General features: G+C 38.5%; 1 long non-coding RNA gene across 1 annotated transcript in view; it reads right to left on the bottom strand.

The window, feature by feature from the left end:
* The window catches only part of LOC122161681, a 161,813-nt gene that overhangs the window by 118,410 nt on the left and 23,813 nt on the right, over positions 1 to 19,590 (bottom strand). The window contains exon 3 of the long non-coding RNA XR_006169244.1: positions 17,009 to 17,099. This is a non-coding gene — a long non-coding RNA (uncharacterized LOC122161681). The remainder of the gene's footprint in view (positions 1 to 17,008; positions 17,100 to 19,590) is intronic.

Raw genomic sequence — 19,590 nt, 5'->3', positions numbered from 1 at the left:
CACTTGTGCATGTCTTGGTTTCCAAAAAGTACTGGTACACATGAATGGCATCAGCCAACACATTGCTTCTGGTACCCCAACTAACCTGCAGTTCCTTTCTTCATAGAACCTCTCCAGGAGGCAGCAACTGCAGTTCTGAGCATTATTCAAGAAGGAAGGCACCAATTTAGCAGCACAGCATAAATGTATTGTTGTTAACGGAAAAAGGCAATGCCTGACTTTTCTACTAAGATCAGGTTAATACACCCACACATTTCAGCTGCAACCCATGCTGAAAACAAAGCTTGGCTCTGCCTAGGCACTGGGTACTGAGCTTATTAGACCTAAGAGCGAATATCTGAAAACTGTTCTGTTTCATCTCTCCATTAGGTTTTTGTTGCTGTAACAAAACTGCTATACTGAGCATTTAAAGAACCGGTCTTTAGGTACAGCTTCAAAATAATTAGATTTTCCTTGCCATGGAGCTTCTTGGTCAAAGATCAGTTTTTGGAAAATCAGGACTACATTCTCTTTTCCTCTTAAATTGACAAACTACTGTGCTAAAACAGGTGGCAAGAGTCAATTCTCATGCCTCCAAGCTGTTCTTCCACTTCAGGGGGGAATGAAGCTAGGAACTGAGGTTGAAAACTCATTCAGAAAAGAAATTCTTAAGCAGTATAAGCATAGAATTTGAAAGAGAAATCATGAATACATTAAGAGAAGGTCTGAAAGAACAAAGGAATCCCAAATAAAGATTACATCCTGTCCTTATTTTCTCTGCTCTTACCAGAGTGAGGAAGAATCTAAATAAATAACTCAAGGTTTTACTTATTTATACTAATAGACCACAGTGGCACAGGGCAGAAATATAAAAAGCATGTGTTAATTCTCTGCATCCTACATTATGTCCACAAAGAGATTTCAGAAATCTTTGTTATTACAGCAAAGAATTAAAACTAAAAATAAAAAAGCCCTGCCAACATCACCAAGAAGCAGCTCCAGTCTGCTACCCAAAGCCCAACCTGCACAAAGCACAGCTGTGTCACCACCAGGCAGGGCTGCATGCTCTGTGCCTTACACTGCAGTCACTGGTGCTTCTAACATCAGACAAGAATGGCTCAGAAAAGGATGTGACATCCAGGTGCCAGGGCTGATTAAAAGCAATCCCACTGACACTGGTGCAACTATTGCTCAGGTAAGGGGAAGTGTTATGACAATGTGTTGTTAGGAAGTTAGAAGCTAAGATGAGAATGGAGAGAGCTCTCTTCTCCTAAACAAAATGGAATAGCCAGACAGAACACTGCGAAATGCTTCGCTCTGTCACTGCGCTACTCTCACAAGAAAACTACTCAAGAAACAACACAGAAGAACATGGAGATGAACAACTCAAAGAAGGAAAATCATATTTATATGCAGAATATATTTTTCATATATGCAGACATGATGCAAAGTATATTCCTTATTCTCTACTTTTATTCCATAACGCCCAGCTTAAAATCAAGACTAAAACATTATGTTATCAGCTGCATCGGTGTGTCTAATTCCTAACACTAGTCAGCCTCAGATCAACTTCCTCAGCTTCACTGGAGTTACTTTACTGATGGAAGCAAGATCTGTCCAAATACGGGGGGGAAAAAAAAAAAAAAGTAGGTTAGCCTTTGTTCAACTCAGAACTTCAATTTCCAAAATATTTGTTCCATTTTTGATAGTAATTATAGCAGGTTTTATACCAGATATTTGCTGTAACTAACTTATACTTATGTGAATAATTATGAACAAAAAGAATGCATGCTTATGGTATTTTCGCACATCTGGAGAAGACCAGAAGCACAGCAGCATCTGTCTGGATGCTGTTGTGAATTTGTTGCTATTTATGCACTGAACACTCATTCTTTTCTCTCCTGATGATAAATGTTCTAATGGAACTTCATACATTTCCCATCAACTTGCATCACTGGTTTAGTGAATTATTGAACAGGCAAATAGCATTCACTTGAGAGAGATAGTAAACAAAGTAACTACTCAATACATATTAATATCTTCATATCAATCAATACACAGAAGCTACCTATTACAGAAAGCTTTTTTATTTTTCTTTGCCCAAACCTGTAAGTTCACATGCAATCAATTACTGCTTCCTAGCAGTCTAAAACAACACTGGGACAGAACAATTATTTCATGTGCTTCCCTACAATCCTCCCCATCCATCTGTAGTGCATCCCTTCCACAGTTTTTGTTGCCCAAAGTGCTGGGACAAAACAATTGCCCTATTGCTCCCGATGACATTTGATGGTCTCCATTTAAAGAACTGTTACAATAAGAAGTTGCAAGAAATAATTTTTTTTTTTTTCCTGGCATTCTCCAGTTTTCTTCTAGTTTTTCTTCTTCATTAATGGACATAACAATTTAATTTTTAGTCATTTTTGTCCTGACAGAATAGGGCAAATACTGCCTCAAATCCTTAGATTACACTATCTATGTTCAAAATCTATTATGCAAAGTACTTTTATCACACATAACAGCACTTCAGAAAGAAGAGATTAGCATTGGGTTTCTTTCCATATTTAAAGGTAACCAATGAACATTTTAAAAAATCACATTTGGGTCTTTCACCAAAGCAAAGGAACAATACCTCTGAACATCACAAACTTAAAACAATTAAGCTATATGAACAGTACTTTTATAGGGCAGTTCAGAAAAATGACAGAGCCTGCAGACTTGGATGCTGCAATTCAAGCACTACAATTCCAGCCACACTGCTCAGGTCAAAAAGTAACATATCAAGCTGACAGAAAGCAAGTTGATGAAGTCTTACATGATTATACAACATAGACACAAATAGACAAGCTTAGAGGCTACCGTGCAATAAAACACAGCAGCACTACTGTTGCTGATGTAAATATCAGCTTTTATTGCTGTCACCATCTTTCACAGCTAAGCTATTCTCATATTTTAATTAATTAGTCTTTCCAGCCTGCAATCTCTTACCTGCATTTCAGGGTATGAGATGCTGTCATAAAGGAAAAATAGAACAGAACACAGCACAGAACTATCCACTCACAAAGAGAATTGCAGTGTGCAAAGTCAGAAAGAATAAGCTTAGGCTTTGAAAGCTGACTCTTGCTAAAGACTGGCCAGCTTTCACATTTTCCCATCACAAACAGAAATGTTTTTATTCGGTTTGGGAGTTCTCCCTTTCACAGTATTCAAGTGAAGCAAGGTTACTCAAACATACAAAAGAGTGCGTTCAAACTTGAGAAATTCCTCTCTGTATTTACAGTACCACTGCAGAAGAATTTAAAGAGTAAGGTCATGCAGTGACTTTAAATTGAAACATTCAATATTATGGCAATCTTGAAATCTTCCCACAGCCCCCATGGCTCAAGCCAACCTGACAAGTGCTTGGTCAGGTCCTTCCCACAGAACACGCAGTCAGGATGCAGACCTTGGGCAACAAAGAGCCCTCTCACTGCAGCACCCAGCCCCCCATTTTGGGCACTCATTCTCCAGTTTCCACCCATTGCCCTTGGCAGCCCTTTCCCACATCCTTGCAGTCCTCGTCACTTTACTTTGAATGTTGGTGCCCAGGAGGCAGCAGTGCAGGGGCAACAGTTCTGCCCCATTCTTTGTCTAACTCAGCATTAAGAACTGGCAAGGTCACTCCTCTCCATTCCCAGGAATCCCTCCTAGGCATTGCTGGTAAGCCCATGTTACTTCCTGCATCTAAAAAAGGTAGACAGAAATTCAACCCCGTACAGTCACTTTTGCATATTTATAAAACTTCATGGAGACAAAAAAAAAAAAAAAAGAGCAAAGTGAGGGAAAAGAACTGCAGCTTGGAACGTCTGTCAGTTATTTTTTCAGACTTCTGATAATTTCTGTCACTCTGACCTGGATTCTATCTATTTGGACTCTGCATTTATTGTGGCATTGCATCATGCCTGCTCTGAGTCTCTAAACAACACATCAAATTTGTATAATCACTTTTCCATTCGTTTTTATTATTTTAGCACTTCAGTTCTACTCAAAATCACACAAATGAGTTCAAATTTCTCCAGACACAAACTGGACAAATACAGATTTACTGTATTTATAGAAAGTTGCATGGCAGACCTCTTATCTTTCCCATCAGGAGGGAAATCATCGGACAACCAGAACTCCCATCGCAAAGCACAACACCACGGGAGAAGCGGAATGACCATAGGTGAAGTGTACAGTGTTATATCTGAACTACAACATAGAATTTTCTTAACTCCAGCTCACAGGAAGCAGCAGTTGGTCCCAGAGACAATATGCATCCCCACTACATATTAATCAAGTCAACAAAATTAAAGCCCTGTAAACAAGCAAGAGCAGACGCTTAGCCTTATAATTTCCTCTACAGCCAGGTATTTACAAGAAATTGTTTCAGTCCAACTCTGTATTAAGATCTAAAATTTACATGCTGCAATTGAAAAGGTTTTCACATTTGTTTTAAAAATTGCTGCCCAACGTACCAGGGAGGCTGCTGTAAAACAGTTTCTCTGTAAGGTCTTAGGCTAATAGTATGGTATTGCTCCCTACTGTGTTCACTCCAGCATCAGAAAGGAACACGTACTTATTACTTAAAAACTGCTTCAACCTGTATCATCTTGTCTGCATGACAGAATCCTTTAGAGATGTATCAGCATATGCAGAAAGTCTGCAATGGCTTTGAATCCACTTTCTCTTCTCTGCATTAAAAGCACTACATGTATTTCAATCTACCTGTGCTTCATTAGCATGTCACAATCATTTCAGAAGCAAAATTCCTATCAAAGTGTGCAAGGGCAGAAAAATCTGTATAAGAACATTTTGAGCCGCAATAAACAAAAGCACTGAAGCAAACTGAATGTCTGGGACCAACCAGCCATTGGTGCTGCTATTGCCATGTGCTGAGAAAGCCACTGCACAGAGCAGCATCCTCCACTCCAGCAGGATCCAGCAGCACACAGCTGATCAGACATTGCTTTTAGTCTCACTGCAGCCTGGGTTACAATCTCATGGTTTTCTATTCCCTGAAACAAGTTTTCTTGTACTTCTGTGGCTTAGGTAACCTCAAGAATGACTAACATAAGTGGCATTATTTGTTTCTATGTGCCTTTACACACAAACTTCGTGATGCTGGTTTCAATGAAAGGTGATTAATCTGCCATGAAGTTATTTGTGCATCCTTCTAGCACTCATTAAACCTTAACTCAGTGTTTGATTGCATTCCAGTAAAGAATAGGTAAAACCTAAAAATACTATTTTCTTAAGCCTGCATTTGCAAAGGAGGCAAGCGCAGCGTCCAAGTTGAGGCTTATGGTGCAAGGCTATTATTACAGTCAACATATAGAGCATGCATGTTGGCCACTGCAAATAAAGGGTTCCAGTACATTATTTTGCAAAAAAAAAAGTCTCGGGACAGTACATCAGTTTGACAAGTGAACATTTAAACAGACTCAAATCTTACTGTTCTAAATTGTTAGAGCTGTTTTAAAATCACTGTTGTAAGCACCAAATAAACTTGATCTAACAATGATAACACCATTTATTTCCTTAGAAATGTCTTGGTTAAATTCTTTTCAATGCGGTATTTCTCCAGAGATCTATGATATCTCTCTGCAAAGATGTCAGTCAACCCCTCACCTTTCCTCACACACAATCCGTTTGTCTTTAAGAAGGAAACAGGCACAGGAATGAAAGTATCAGCTTCCAGCTGGAACTGCTACTGGCAGGGGCAGCCTAGAGACTCAGCCTACAAGAAGGGCACCAGCACCTGTTACTGCTACCATTCTCGGGTGCTCACTGGATAGTTTGATGTGGTTTCAGGAGCCCTATCATACAATGAAACACACATCCGCAGTATAAAGAAACCAAACCTCTAGGCAGAAGCCAGGGGCTTTCAGATACTTTCTTTTTTATCCCAAAAATCTACTGCAACATTGCCATAGCTTTTAGGAGGAAATGCAGCCACAAGAGCTGGCAGCAACAGGCAGACAGCTGCCCTGATCCTCTTCCTTTCCTGGGCTAAGTTACAACAAACAAACAAACAAACAAACAAACAAATAAAAAAACCCACCCAAACACAACAGTCTTTTGGGAGAGTTCCAGATAACAACAAAAGCTTTGGAAACACATATAGGAGGGCTTCCCCAAGAGCCCTCTGCAAGCAACCTCCTCACCGGATTACACAGCCTGTGTAATTTATGGTAGAACACAAGGGTTCTCATATCATAAGCAAAAAATGTCTAGCTATCCTGGCCCCAAACACCTGCACAAAAGGAAAGACCCCCTCCTACCATTTCCCCAAACAAAGCTTCGTGAAATGCTTGATTATGACAGTCAAAGCCCACATCCTGTGCCCACTGCTGCCTGCCCATCACCTTCTGCTGCCCTGAGACCTCCCACGCTTGCTTGTGCGCCCAGAACCTAAATGTTTCACTCCCAATTGCATTTCTTACATGTACGGACATTCATTTGTTAGTATACAGGAAACACGCTGATGGCACACTTTATGGTACTGATTAGGGTCTTTCTAACCCTTCCTCCCTATTGGAGATAAACAAGAAGCATTTTAACTGAACTTAGTAGAAACTGATAAAGTTACATGCAGTATAAACAGCTGGGCTGTGTAAATGGTGTAAAAACAACACGTTTTTTTCCTTGGTGTACACGTACAAAACAATTGCACCAGAATTTGGAGATGTAGAGACTATACTATGAATGAACAGCAGCCTAAAGGAGTACTGTTGTGAAGATTGTATGTGCAGCAAAAATAACATCTTCAGCCACAACTTTTTTGAGAAATTCTTATTATGTTATCAAAACCCACTAAAGATGAGACTTGAAATTTGAATCCAAGTTGCCGTATTTAATTACTAAATAAATCTTGGACTAAATCCTCTAAGCTGTATTTAATAATTGAAGAATTTCCTCCTACAAATCCTTCCAAAGGTAAAAACTCATATCATTTGATATAACTGTGGCTTTCTGACCTCTGTAACATGGAAGAACAAATTATAACTGTACATTACTGTAACTTTGGAACATCTTATGTGCATTTATTATTCGCATTTCTGTGATATCCCTTTGTTGCCTGACTTACTGCACAGTTGTCCTGATGAAGTCACACAGTTCTGGAGAGCCTTGGCAATTCTGTGCAGCATTCTGTTTGCATTAAACTCCCAGATCTTACCACTCCCAGAGTCTGACTTTTGTCACAAAGCTGAAATTAAACTTAATTTAACACAGCAACTGAGACTTTAAAGAAGTTGAAATTCTAAACAAGGGAATGATTTCTATAGGTATTTTCAGAAAACAACATCAACAAGCCAACTGATTTTGCACCAAGATGGCCAAAACCTTGCTGCCAGACATGTGTCATCTTTCAAGCAAGCCTAAACTTTGGGTTTTATTCATCCCAAGGTATGTAAGCAGAAAAGATACGAAGGTATTCTAAAAGCTAAACTATGCTAGGCTAAGATATTTGCTTCCATTCCAGGGAGATCCATTTTTCAGAAAATATGCTTAAACGTGCAGTCCGCTGCCATCGTAAACTATTGGTGCTTTCAGTGCTTTTTAGATAAAATTATATCCTGGTTTACTTCAAATCTGTGAAGTCAGTGAATGGTACTTAATTGCTCAGTCATGTAGTGTGTGCAGCTGGAGAGCCAATATTTTCTGTTCCAGTTTCCCAAAAGCTTGTTTTAAGTATGTTCTCATGGGTCCCTCTGAAATTCCCTCCACTCCATTCCCTCGCCAAACATACATCTCTCCTGAACCAATTTGTTCTATTTTTGTTAGCATTGTAGATTTAAGGTAGTAATGAGACTTTTGTCTTTGGTCTCCAGGCAGCTGAAAGTCTAGGTCTGTATTCTTTCATCTGATTGATGCATGCTAAAGCACCTGCATTAAGCTCCACTGTCAGGGTCCTAATCAGACCCAGTTTCTGAACATACACACTCAACTGCAAAAATCAGGAACCACGTTATCAGCATACAAGTATTTCAGATATTTATGTTGCACATATGCCTATTTTAACATCCAGATAACATATAAGAGCTTAATAAAAACATTTCCATACACGTTAAATACTTTGAGTGCTTACAGATTACTGGGTATGGTATATCTTCATTTATATCTCATGAATATTTTCACATTAAAAAAATCACCAATAGAAGCACAGACAAGCGAGGAATTCAATGCAGATGCATACACGATACTTTTAGTGTCCTTTCAATGGCATTCTAGGAACCTAAAAGTCAAATATTCTGCAATGATTCAATGATTCTTCAGGTTGTGTGGTTTTTTTCGTTTTGTTTTGTTGGATTTTTTGTTTTTTAATCTCGCTGTTCACAAATACTCCTTATTATGTAAATAATCCTGTTAGAAATACATCTTCAGAATTCACATTTTGAAAAAAATCAAACCAAACGCTAAGAGAAAAAAGTCCAATTTTTTCTTTTTCAGAGAGTGAAAAAAAGCTCTAGATAGGACATCAGTGCTTACGGCTGAAAATTCATTTGTAAGTCTTATGTTTTCCTTACAAAAGCTGAAATGAGCAGGTTTTTTATTACAGCCAGATGTTTGCAGTGTGGTACAATGCATGTTAATCACAAGATGTTTTATTTGTATTTTGTAATTCTTGTCTAGATTAACTTGCTGAACAAAAGATCAGCTGGCAGATCTATTAATATTTTGGTAGCATCAGTACAAAACAAGAGAGGAGACCACTTGATTTTGGACACTATTATTATGCTCTAGCAGTATCACACATTAGCTAAGAGATGGGCACAATTAATGTTTCAAAATAAATCAGCTGTCAGTAAATCCTTCTCCCCTGAGGTCTTGCACAGCAGCAAGAAGGGAGGAGAGGAGAAGGCTATCTGCAGCACAGGAAGGGCTGGTTACAACTTCACACGTTCCAAATGGATTATCTGTGTATGTGGTTTTTCCTCGTAATAGAGCAAAGGTGAGTAGTTTGCATCTTCTGTCTTAACTAAAAATCTTAAAAACAACTTCAGCAGGAAGGGACCTCTAGGGATCACCTGAAACAGGGCTCATTTCAAGTCATCACACCAGAATCTTGTCCCTAATGGCACAGGAAGCTGCACACCTCCTGGGCCCCTGATGTCAAAATTCCTAATGAGAAAATGCCCTTGTTGCAGCTTTAATCTCTTGTCCTTTCATTGCGCATCTCTGAGGAGTCTGATCCTCTCTGAACCTTAATTCCCCTTTCTGTGAAAGACAGAATTGCTTACATTCAAATGATGCTTTCATAATTAAAATGTTATTTTCCTTTTATGGCCAATAGATTAAAAGTCTGTTTTAAGAAAATCTTTGTCAGAACACAAGTTACTGGAGGTAATGACACCAACAATTAAACATCAACTTTTTTTTTAAAGGGCTTAGGACAGGGCTGCCCTAATGTGCAGTGACAAACGTGCAAAACTGACAAAGGCCACAGAGCAGTGAAGAGGTCTACAGGTAAAGTGTACCATTTGTTATTTAATACATTAAGCAATCTACTAAACTATTACATCATTAAGTGAGAAAACTGCAGCAGAGCAAAGCACTTAATTCCTTTGTAAGAGATCACATCTCACCATTGTCTTGCAATCGATAACACTGTATTCTTGGAAAAAATGTCAGCGCTCCAGAAATACTCAGACAGCACAAACACACATCAGCATAGCTGCACTGCTACTGAAGGAGATACAAAGCAAAATCTTTGAAGAATGCAAGTATCCAAAGAACAGAAACAAAGTTAGAGTGCAGGACTTCTTCATGATCATTTTTCACAGCTTTAATTTTCCTGTAATATAAGTTACATAAAAGAAACTCACCCTCCCCTTTTCAACAGAGGAGACTTGTCAGCCAGCAGACTAAGAGCTAAAGACTTCTATTCCAGAGAGGCCATAAGACTAGATTATTTGCAGTTAGCTAACCAAATGCCAAAGGAACTGTGTTTGTGTAACATTTTCTATCAGCTTATGCAAGCACAAGCCAACTGAGAACAAACACAGCATCAACTGCAGATGATTCCAAATTCCTAATTATCCATACATACTACAACAGGCAGCATCACTGCATTAAACAAGTTAACATGCAAATTATTCTTCTATCAAGCCAATACTACAGAGACAACAAAATTTGGAAGCAAAGCAAAAGAATGAAGACTGTTGCTTTTGTTATTGGACAAATAAAGGAGTAAGTGGCAAAGATTTTGTCTTAGTGACAAACTAAACGTCTGTTCCTATAACCTTTCATTTAACTCAGTCCCCAAATGCAGACATACTCAGACCTCAGGTCTAGTTCTCAGGAAAATTCCTTTCCATGCTCACATAACATCAATCTCTAAAATGAATTCAAAAAATATTTTCAAAATATTTTTTTCAGTCATACAAGGTCACACTCTACAGTTCGATATAAATTACTTCAGCAGCTATGAACAGCACTTCTATTTGAAGCAATGGAATAACTAGGAATTATTTCATATTTCTACTAAGTGCAGGAATTTAGAATAGCATATAACAAAACCGTCATGTCCTCCAAAAATCAAACCTGTACACACTTCTCTGCATCCAGAAAAACAAAATATTATAGCATATATTGAATATGCATGTTAGAACACACTCTCTACTACCTCAAAGACAGGGCTGCAGGCTATATCTGGCTCAACAGGAAAAACTGAGTGTGATTTAATTATTCCCTTTTCTTGGATGACAAGAATAGCTGCAGGGGACAAGGACAGGGGAGCAGGCAGCAGGGCTAAGTAATCACCAGCTCTTCTGTATCACGCAGTGGCATGCAGACCTTATAACCTTCAGCTCGAGCCATTCCCTCATGCCCAGATCAACAGCACAAACTAATTCAGCACCATGAAGTAACTGGCGATGCTGCAGGATATTCATCAAGTGTTAAAAAAAAATTAAAAACAGACCTTCACAGGAAGATTTATACAAGGCTTTGAATACAAGTGCTCACAACAGGGAGGGAGCAGCAAAGATCTGATGCCCTGTATATCAGTACAGAACAGCAGCAGAGGGGAAGCAGAAATTGTTCTAAACTTCTTTAGCATTTGTTCTTCCTTCAGCAGGAAAATATGACTATAAAAAGAGATGTACAACTGCTTGATAACATTTAAAGCTCTGCTGGTAAAGCTGGAACTCCAGATTCCATAGTTAGGACCTTAAGACCATTAATTTGAGGAACCCAAAAAACTTACGCTCATCATCAGTGAAGCCCAATTGCAACCCAAGACATGGAGTCCTGCTGCAAAGACAAATCAGTAGTATACATGCAGTAAACGTCCCAGGTGCTGCCAATTTAAACCTCCACCTAAATCCTGAAGCTTAGTGCTTTTTTTGGTTGCAAGGAGTGCTTCCGCTAAGCTAGTAGAGTAACCAAGTCCTGGGCTGTCTGAATACTCTTGCTTCTACTCATCCTTCCCTTCTGAATTGCAGAGAATTCTCCACGGTGGCACAAGTGCTGAGTGCTTACAGCTGGATACTAAGGACCCACAAATCCAGTTCCATTACACTGCAGAAAAATGACAAGAGGTTTGCACCGCTGCCAGTTGAGCCTTTTATAAGTCTTCTACCAGCGAGAAGCAGCCCGACACAGGGATTATTTAGATAGCTAGGTGGAAATTATGAGATCTTATGAGAATATCACAGGAGTTTGTGACAGACACACACTCTTTCTGCAGTACTGACTATAAAGTGGTCTGAAATTCTGCAGCGGATCACTTGCGTCAAGCCTTTAGAGGGTTACAAAACCAAAAGATATATAATTACAATAGGAGAAGCAACAAGAAAAGTCTGTCAGTACTTACCATAATGATATCTGATTTCAGTAATTTTGGAGCAATAGTGTTATTCTTTCCACCTGGGGAACACACTTTATAAAAGCTATTAGCTACTAACAATCCAAAGCTGTAGGCAGGGCAGATAACCTAGTCAATAAATTGTCCTTGTACAAGTTACATAGTGCAGATCATTCTTACCATGGGGAGCTTGTTTCCAGGCTGAAAAATAACTGGAAGCTGGGGAACTGAGTTTTAGTCCAATGCTAACCCATAAAAAAACCCTAATACTTTAATCCTCACACAAGGAGGATGCAGTGGGTGTCCAGCAAAAGCCTGGAAAGTGAACTGATAACTTCCAACAGCTAGAAGTAACTCAAGACACCATGACCTGTACTTTATGAGTTATTGCTGAATAGCTCCCAGATGAGCTACATTAATAAAGCTGTTGTCTAATTAAACCACAGCCTTTGCATCTTGTCCTCCTATGTCTCAGGGAAGATCAATGCAAACCAAGGCAATCCAAGTGGGATTCATTAAATGCATCTGTGAGCCATGCCAGTTCAACAAACAATTAGACACACAATGTGACAATCAGTAAAACAAACCAATCTTATGGTTATGATCCTATCGACATGGCTTTCCTCAAGTGTATTTCCAATTAATTATAAAACATTTTTACACAAATAGTGGCATCTCTAACTATCTACTTTAAACACAACTAACACTGTCAATAGACTAATTTCTTTAAGCAAACAACATTGCCTTGCTCTTGCCAGGAAAGTCTTATTCCACTGAAACTTCCTTCTGTGCCATCCAGCAGTATACAATTATATTGATAGAGTTGTCACCCCTGAAGGAAGTCAATGGGATACATAGGTAAACGTATTAACAAGATAATAAGGCTCCCCAAGAAGCAGTGATTAGCACGTTTCAATGAATATTAAAAATATCAACAAACAATATACATTGGTGACTTAAAGAAATCTGTTCAATATCTACTTTTAGGTTTAAAAGCCAAATGAGAAGTACACATGCTACAGCTTTGTACTCGTGACTCTCAAAAACTTTTTGCAAAGATTGGTGTTGCCATTTTCTGTGCTTACCTGTTGCACAGTTGAGTGCAAAGTTTGCACAGAGCTGCATTTGCTGGGCTGGAAGCTGGCCCAAGCAGATAACAGCAGCAGAGCAGGGGACTCCAAGCTGCTTCCCTGTACTCCTGCCACAGCCTGTGGACACATCTGTGGATGCATTAACGCTGCCACTGTAATCTGAGCTGGAGGACAGCTGTATTGCAAGCCTTGCAACATCCTCTAGTTGTTTCACATCAAAGAATAGTTTTAGACTGTGTAAGTGCTTTTTAGAAAAGCAAAAACAAACTGAAATGATCTAGGATTACAACTGATGCTCTTCAACAACTCAAAGGCACTCACTGTTTTATGCTTTGCGATACACCAGGAATAAATCTCATACTCTCTAACACAGGCAGAGCCAGCAGGGCTCAGAAATGAGCATATATTTTCACATTGACAGGATTCACTAGAAGAAGCTAATTATTAAACTCACTTTAAATCAGAACTGCCCACCACATTTTATTTGCATTTATCAGATATGAAAAAGATTTCCCATAAAATTCACATCTAATAAATGGCAAAGAAGAGCTTTTAGAAGCTACAAAAGCATTACTAAGAATAGAAATGAAGTCTCTGTATTTTAGATGAGGCCTACATGCTCAAAAGCATGCAAAAGAATCTGTAAAGGGGAGCTTATTCGCACCACCATACCGTGCTCCTTAGGGATTAAACAGCTGATAGCCAGACAACAGGAGTTCTGGCCCATGCTCTACTGGTCATACAACATTTAGACACAAGCCCTGGGATACAGTTTCTGGTGAAAAAACGCAGAAGACACGAGTTCCATGTGAAAGCATTGGCACATTCAGAACAGAAGAAAAACAAGAAAAAACTGCTTCCACTAACTAGATAGCCTAAAACATGGCTTCTCAGTTTACAACAGCAAAGGCAAGACATTTGTTTTTACTTGCATGCATTCCATTTCATTTTTTGTTTTACACACTTCCTTGAAGTATCACACTTGCTGGCATAGATCATTTATCAAAGTGAATTTGAAGACTAGAAAAGTAAGGGTCAATCCTGCTTCAAATCCAAGCAGTTTCAGTGGGCATTTCATAATAATAACAATAAATCAATAGTCACACACCTTAGCACCACCATCAAAACCATTCACGTGAACTTTAAGGACTTCAAATCATATGCAAATTCACTAGGTCTCAAATTCTGAATTCAAATGCAATCTAATCAGAAAATAAGTCGATTTAGACAGATACTCAAGCAAGAAACGTTAGGATGATCTAACATCAATGTTCCAGTATCAAATACCTGCTTCAATCAATATTCTTTGCTAATAATAGTGGAAATATTAACCTGAAGTCACTGTCTTATGTAAAAGAAGCTACCGAAGATAAAAACGTTACATTACAACAGCAAGCATTGAAAGAACAATGTCTTGTTGTAGTATGGCTGCACTTTTTAAATTTATTTTGTTATTATCATAATACAGTAGATACTAAACATAACTACGTGATTACTTCCTTGCTTCCTATTTCCTACCTTATTTTTCTTATCTAACAAAAAATCCAAAGACATTGGTCTGAACAAGGTAAGTTTTCTTAAAGAGTTAGAACAGAAACAAAAGGCATATTATATACCTTATACAGAGAGGCACAAGGAAGTGCCAGCTCCTATATCACTGCTCAAATCAATTATAAAAAAAATATACAGAGAAGCCAAGACCTAAACAAGTTTTTGTTGCAAGAACTGCATTTCAGTGTGTGCTGAAAGGGGAGAAATAGCAGTTTGGAAATGCAGACTGCCTGGAATTAATGAAAATTTTCTCAGGCCTGATATACCAGGAAAAATGTTCAGGAATGCTTCACCATATGGAAAGGCTCACATTTCCTCCAACAGGATCTGGGCAGAACAGTTACGGAAAGGCAACACCCAGAGCTGCCTGTAGTCACATGTACTCAGGGATACACTTCTAAACTCACTGTTTCAGGTGAAAGGAGCCCACTTTTCATTTCCCCACTCCATCCTGGTGGATGAGGAACTGCTATTCACTGCATTCAGGCGGTAAGTAATTCTGAAGTGCAAAGGACATTTTAATCAGGCCAACACTGTTTTATGCTTTATATTGACTTTGCTTTCACAGAATCACAAGGTTGGAAACGACCTGCAAGATCATCTAGTCCAACCACTCTCCCATTCCTATTATTACCACAAGCTTTTTTTTTTTTTTTTTTGCTGTTAATTGATTTATTTGTTCCTGTTGAGGATATGAACTTATCATTGATTTCTATTAAGCCAAACAGTTGAAGAATGAAACATCTATCATAAGTTGATGTTTTTCCAGAAAAGGCCAATAAAGAAGAAAGCTCCCATTTTATATGTCTCCCATGTGAACAACTGCAACCTCAATTCAGCGAGAAACTTCAGCATCAAACCAGTCCTACTGAGCAATGAGATTATTGGTAGCCAAGGGAAGTGCTTATGCACCATGTTGCATGGTCACTTGTAAACACAACTCATCACCAGCAGCAGCAACTCAGTATGTTAAAACAGTTACAGATTTTTATTCCAAATCATTATACATAAAATAGGGTAAAAAAAAGATATTTCAAATCACATTCTCATCTTTAGCATTTAGTAGAATCATAGAAATCTGAGTGAAAACTCTTAGAATAAAAACAATTAAGGCATTAATGTAAAAGGATTCAGCAGTTTTTAATGTGATTAACCTTTGAAGCCATATGAATCTCTTTCTTGGTTGTTTTTTTTTTTGTTTGTTTGTTTTTTTTTTTTGTTTTGTTTTTTTTTTTTTTTAGTAGTCTCAACAGAGATGCCAACCTCTTTAGAATAGAACACTGTGATCAGAAGAGCTGGAGAGAGCCCTACAGCGCTTGAGGATTCCCTGCCCATCAAGACGATGTGAGGAGTTTCATGCTGTGACTGAGACTTTCCACGTTCACTCTAATACATGTTAAGAGCTGTTGGCAGTGGCTGCTCGTCATCATATCTGCCCATACCCTAACACTTGTAACATCTGAACCCTCACGAAAATTTATGAACAGCTATCAGATAATATTTTTGGGGAAAGGGAGAGCACAGGGAGAAAAGGAGGAGGGGGTGCAAATACACTATGGTTTGAAGAAAAAAGTGCCCAAGACTTACAACTACTCAGTAGTTGTAGCAAGCATACTGAATGCTTGCTAGCCTATTTATAAAATTTCCTAAACTCAGCAGGTTTTTTTTATCAATCCTCCTCACAGGCTTGTTTCCAGCTCCCAGGGGAGATGTCAGCAACAACTTTTATCTGCAGATTTCAAACACCCTTCATGGCAGGCGTCAGTTCTAGAAAGAGAGTCCAAAGAACTGTGGACATGTGCTTTAATAACAGATAGCGGATGAACTTTCTGAATGCCATGGACTAATCTGACCTAACAGTGCTTTCACCTATTAGCTATTGGATTTTTTCATTTAGTAGCATCGTGTTTCCAGTTCCTATGCATTAACTCTAATCCCATCACACAACACTCATCCTGTAACCATGAACCTGACTTATGACCCATGACAGCCTTCAGAAAGCACATGAAAGTCGTTATGAAGACAGTTTCCTCTTATTCTGTGACTTAATATGAAAACCATTTTGAAACTCCAACACGTATCAGTCATAAAATTAAATGTTTCTATCCACTGATTCAGGTAAAAGAAAAAGTAGGGTCAATCAGATGAACAGAAAGAGATCTTCAGCAAAGCTACTCAACAGAGAGAGAATGAAATAAAGAAACAAACCACTTGGGACAGCTACAGCTTAGCCTTGCAAAGTGTACACCACCAACACCAATTTTTGGAGCTACATTAAGAAACAGCTCATTAAGCAGATTTGTATAAAATGAGAATGGGAACAATGCTTAGAATTGCAATAAGTTTCTTAATGTATCACTTCAAATCCTGCGTGTCTAATAAAACCCTGCCTTCTTCAAGGCATGGTCTACAGCTATTTGCATTTAGGACTGACGCCGCTCCCCATTCACAAAAAGGTGATAGTAATAATACTCATCTGTAAAGTTCCAACAACTAAAACAACAAAGCTTAGTAAAAAAAAAAAGTTAAGACTACTTTGAAGTGTCAAGATACTTACGTCAGCTTTAAAACACAGCACAGATTAATTTTTCACTCATAGTTTCAGTTTTGACACCACTGGTTTCAGACGAGTTTTTTTGCTTGACCACCTGCAGAAAAACAGACCCAGCACACTGAGTACGTTTTCCTCAATCTGGGCCCTGAGAATGCATGTCAAAACTTTGGATTATGAGACATGCCTTCAGGGCATTACTCTACCGAGCAGTGAAGCATCCTGTCAAGATTCTGATAAGTGCCGCTTCACCCCCTTCAAATTTTGCAAGAGTTATTTAAAGGCAAAGGTGAGCTAAGAGAAGGGGAAACAGGGTGTAAATTCCTGAAAATAGACAAATTATTCCTTGCTTAAGGGAGGAAGAATTTTTCTAAGTTAATACTGTGGGATCTTAAAGAACAAGGAAGATTCTTGGGCATTACATACTCACAGAAAGATTTCTGACTAATTTTTCTGTTGTTTCTTGTACACTTGAGAGAATATTCCTACTTGAAATGCCTATTTCAAATAACACCCGTTATATAAAAGCATGCCAAGATGTTCAAACTCTAATCTGAACAATCTGTATAAGCACAGCAAACATGTACCAGATCAGTTCAAACAGGAAAAGAGAAAGTTAAAAAAAAAAACAAACATCTTTAGAACAGCAGCAGATGTAGTCCAGTAGCCATTGAGAACTCCACGCCTTTCGTTACTCCAGTAAAAGCAAACAGAAAGTGAACAGACCGCCTACCACTCCTCAGCACTACCTGCTGAACTCAGCACTTCACAGACAAGCAAGAGATGATCTCGTCCTGAAAAGTTTTAAACGCTCTGATGAATAGTTCAGTTCAAAACGGGGCATTTGTTAAGAAAAACAGCTAGAAGTGAAGGGTAGAAATAAAGCAAATGCTGAGACATCATCCCAAATGTGGTTACATACATATGTAAATATTGTGGACATAAATAGAGCTTATCTTCAGTTTAAAAGGAACAACCTTTCGCTAACGTAATGACAGACCTGTCTGTACTAGGGTGCTCACTTCCACCACCATGACACAGAACCATTACAGAAAACTTCTACATGCACGTGATAAGAGAAGAACCCACGGACAGTAAGATGTAAAGCAAAATGAATCCTTTAGCCACTCACATGAGGACCCCAAAATATAAAGTTAGACAAACATTTGATTGTTGCCACAAAGATTGTGTCAAGGCTTCCAAATCTCACCTAGCACCATGTTTGCTCAGCGATCTGTCACAAGGTATAGATTCTTTTCTTTATTAATACTGTTACATTCCACATTTTGCCTAGAAGTTCAATCACGTCACAAGTAAACTCTGTTGAGGTCAATGATACGTTTCTCAAGAGTTGTTTGACTAGGAAATGCACATTAAGAATAGCTAAATAACAGCAATTTTCTTTTTAAAATTGGCAAGGATTTTTAAATTGCTTTAGAATGCAACAGCTCATCATAGAGCACAGCAATCCTAGTTACCAGTGGCAGGCAATAACATATTTACTAGAAAGTTACACCACAGAGTGTCCACAGGTGCTGAAAAACTCCCACAACAGCAACCCCAGTCAGACAGATTTTTCTCCCTGCACAATCCGTGAATGTTGGGACCAAGTAAACTGTACATTTCCCATTTGCTTTCTCTTCCACGTCTTTCCTTTGTCCTTTCTTTCTCTCAGTCTTAGTACTGTACCAGCATTATCTTTGCCAGGACAGTACATCACCAAATCTCTGGCCCTCATCTCATTCAGAACTTTCTCCAATTTCTATATTCTCACTGTCCAAAGCCCATAAAGAGAAACTCCACATCCCAGACCCACTTTTCAGGTGTTAGTTTTCTTTGCCCTGCCCCTGAGGCTGGCTTTTTGATAACATAACTGTACAGTGCTGCTACTAACAATAAATGCCTTTATGCACGAGGAGGAGCCAAGCCAGAGCATGAACATCTGAAGCACAAGGTCTTAAATAAACCCCAGTTCTAACACAAATGCCTAATCCCACAACCAAAGGATTAACTGTCTCAGTTTATAGCAAATGGTTTAATTAGAACGCCGTCTGTCTGAAGTTTTCCTGATGACTAGAAAAGCCTAGAAATAGATTAAAACATATGTTTCTTCAACAATGTTTGAATAATAAAGCAGCCAGACTTTCACAGAAATCTATGACAGAATTTACATCTTTTCCTATTAGAGTCACAGCATCTGAAGAGTGATTCTCCTTTAGGAAATCCACAGAGCTTCTGTTCCTATAACAGAAGAGTAGCATCAAGACCCTAACCTGGCAGCTGAGTGTGTACTGAGAGATTACTCAGAAGGATCTTTATAAAGAGCTGCCTGGAAGCAAATGTTCAGTAGTAATATCCCTCTTTATATATATATTAAAAAAAAGTTTCTTTTTTTTTTTTTTTTTTTTTTAAATATATTTTATTACAGATGTCAAAGCACTTGTATGCCTTGCAAATCTTCAGTCCACAGCATTTTAGAAAACAAAGCTTATATATCAGGCTCAGTTAATAGACTAAACATCAATCCATGAATGTTCTCAGTTGGGGAGTACTATCACTAATGATAGAATCAACTAATTAAAGATGGA

This window comes from Centrocercus urophasianus, unplaced genomic scaffold (genome assembly GCF_019232065.1).
Source record: "Centrocercus urophasianus isolate 14NV4802_14NV808 unplaced genomic scaffold, USGS_Curo_1.0 seq_2, whole genome shotgun sequence".
Classification (NCBI taxonomy): Eukaryota; Metazoa; Chordata; class Aves; order Galliformes; family Phasianidae; genus Centrocercus; species Centrocercus urophasianus.
The sequence above is the reverse complement of the archived record's forward strand: the minus strand, read 5'-3'. Positions and strand labels throughout refer to the sequence as shown.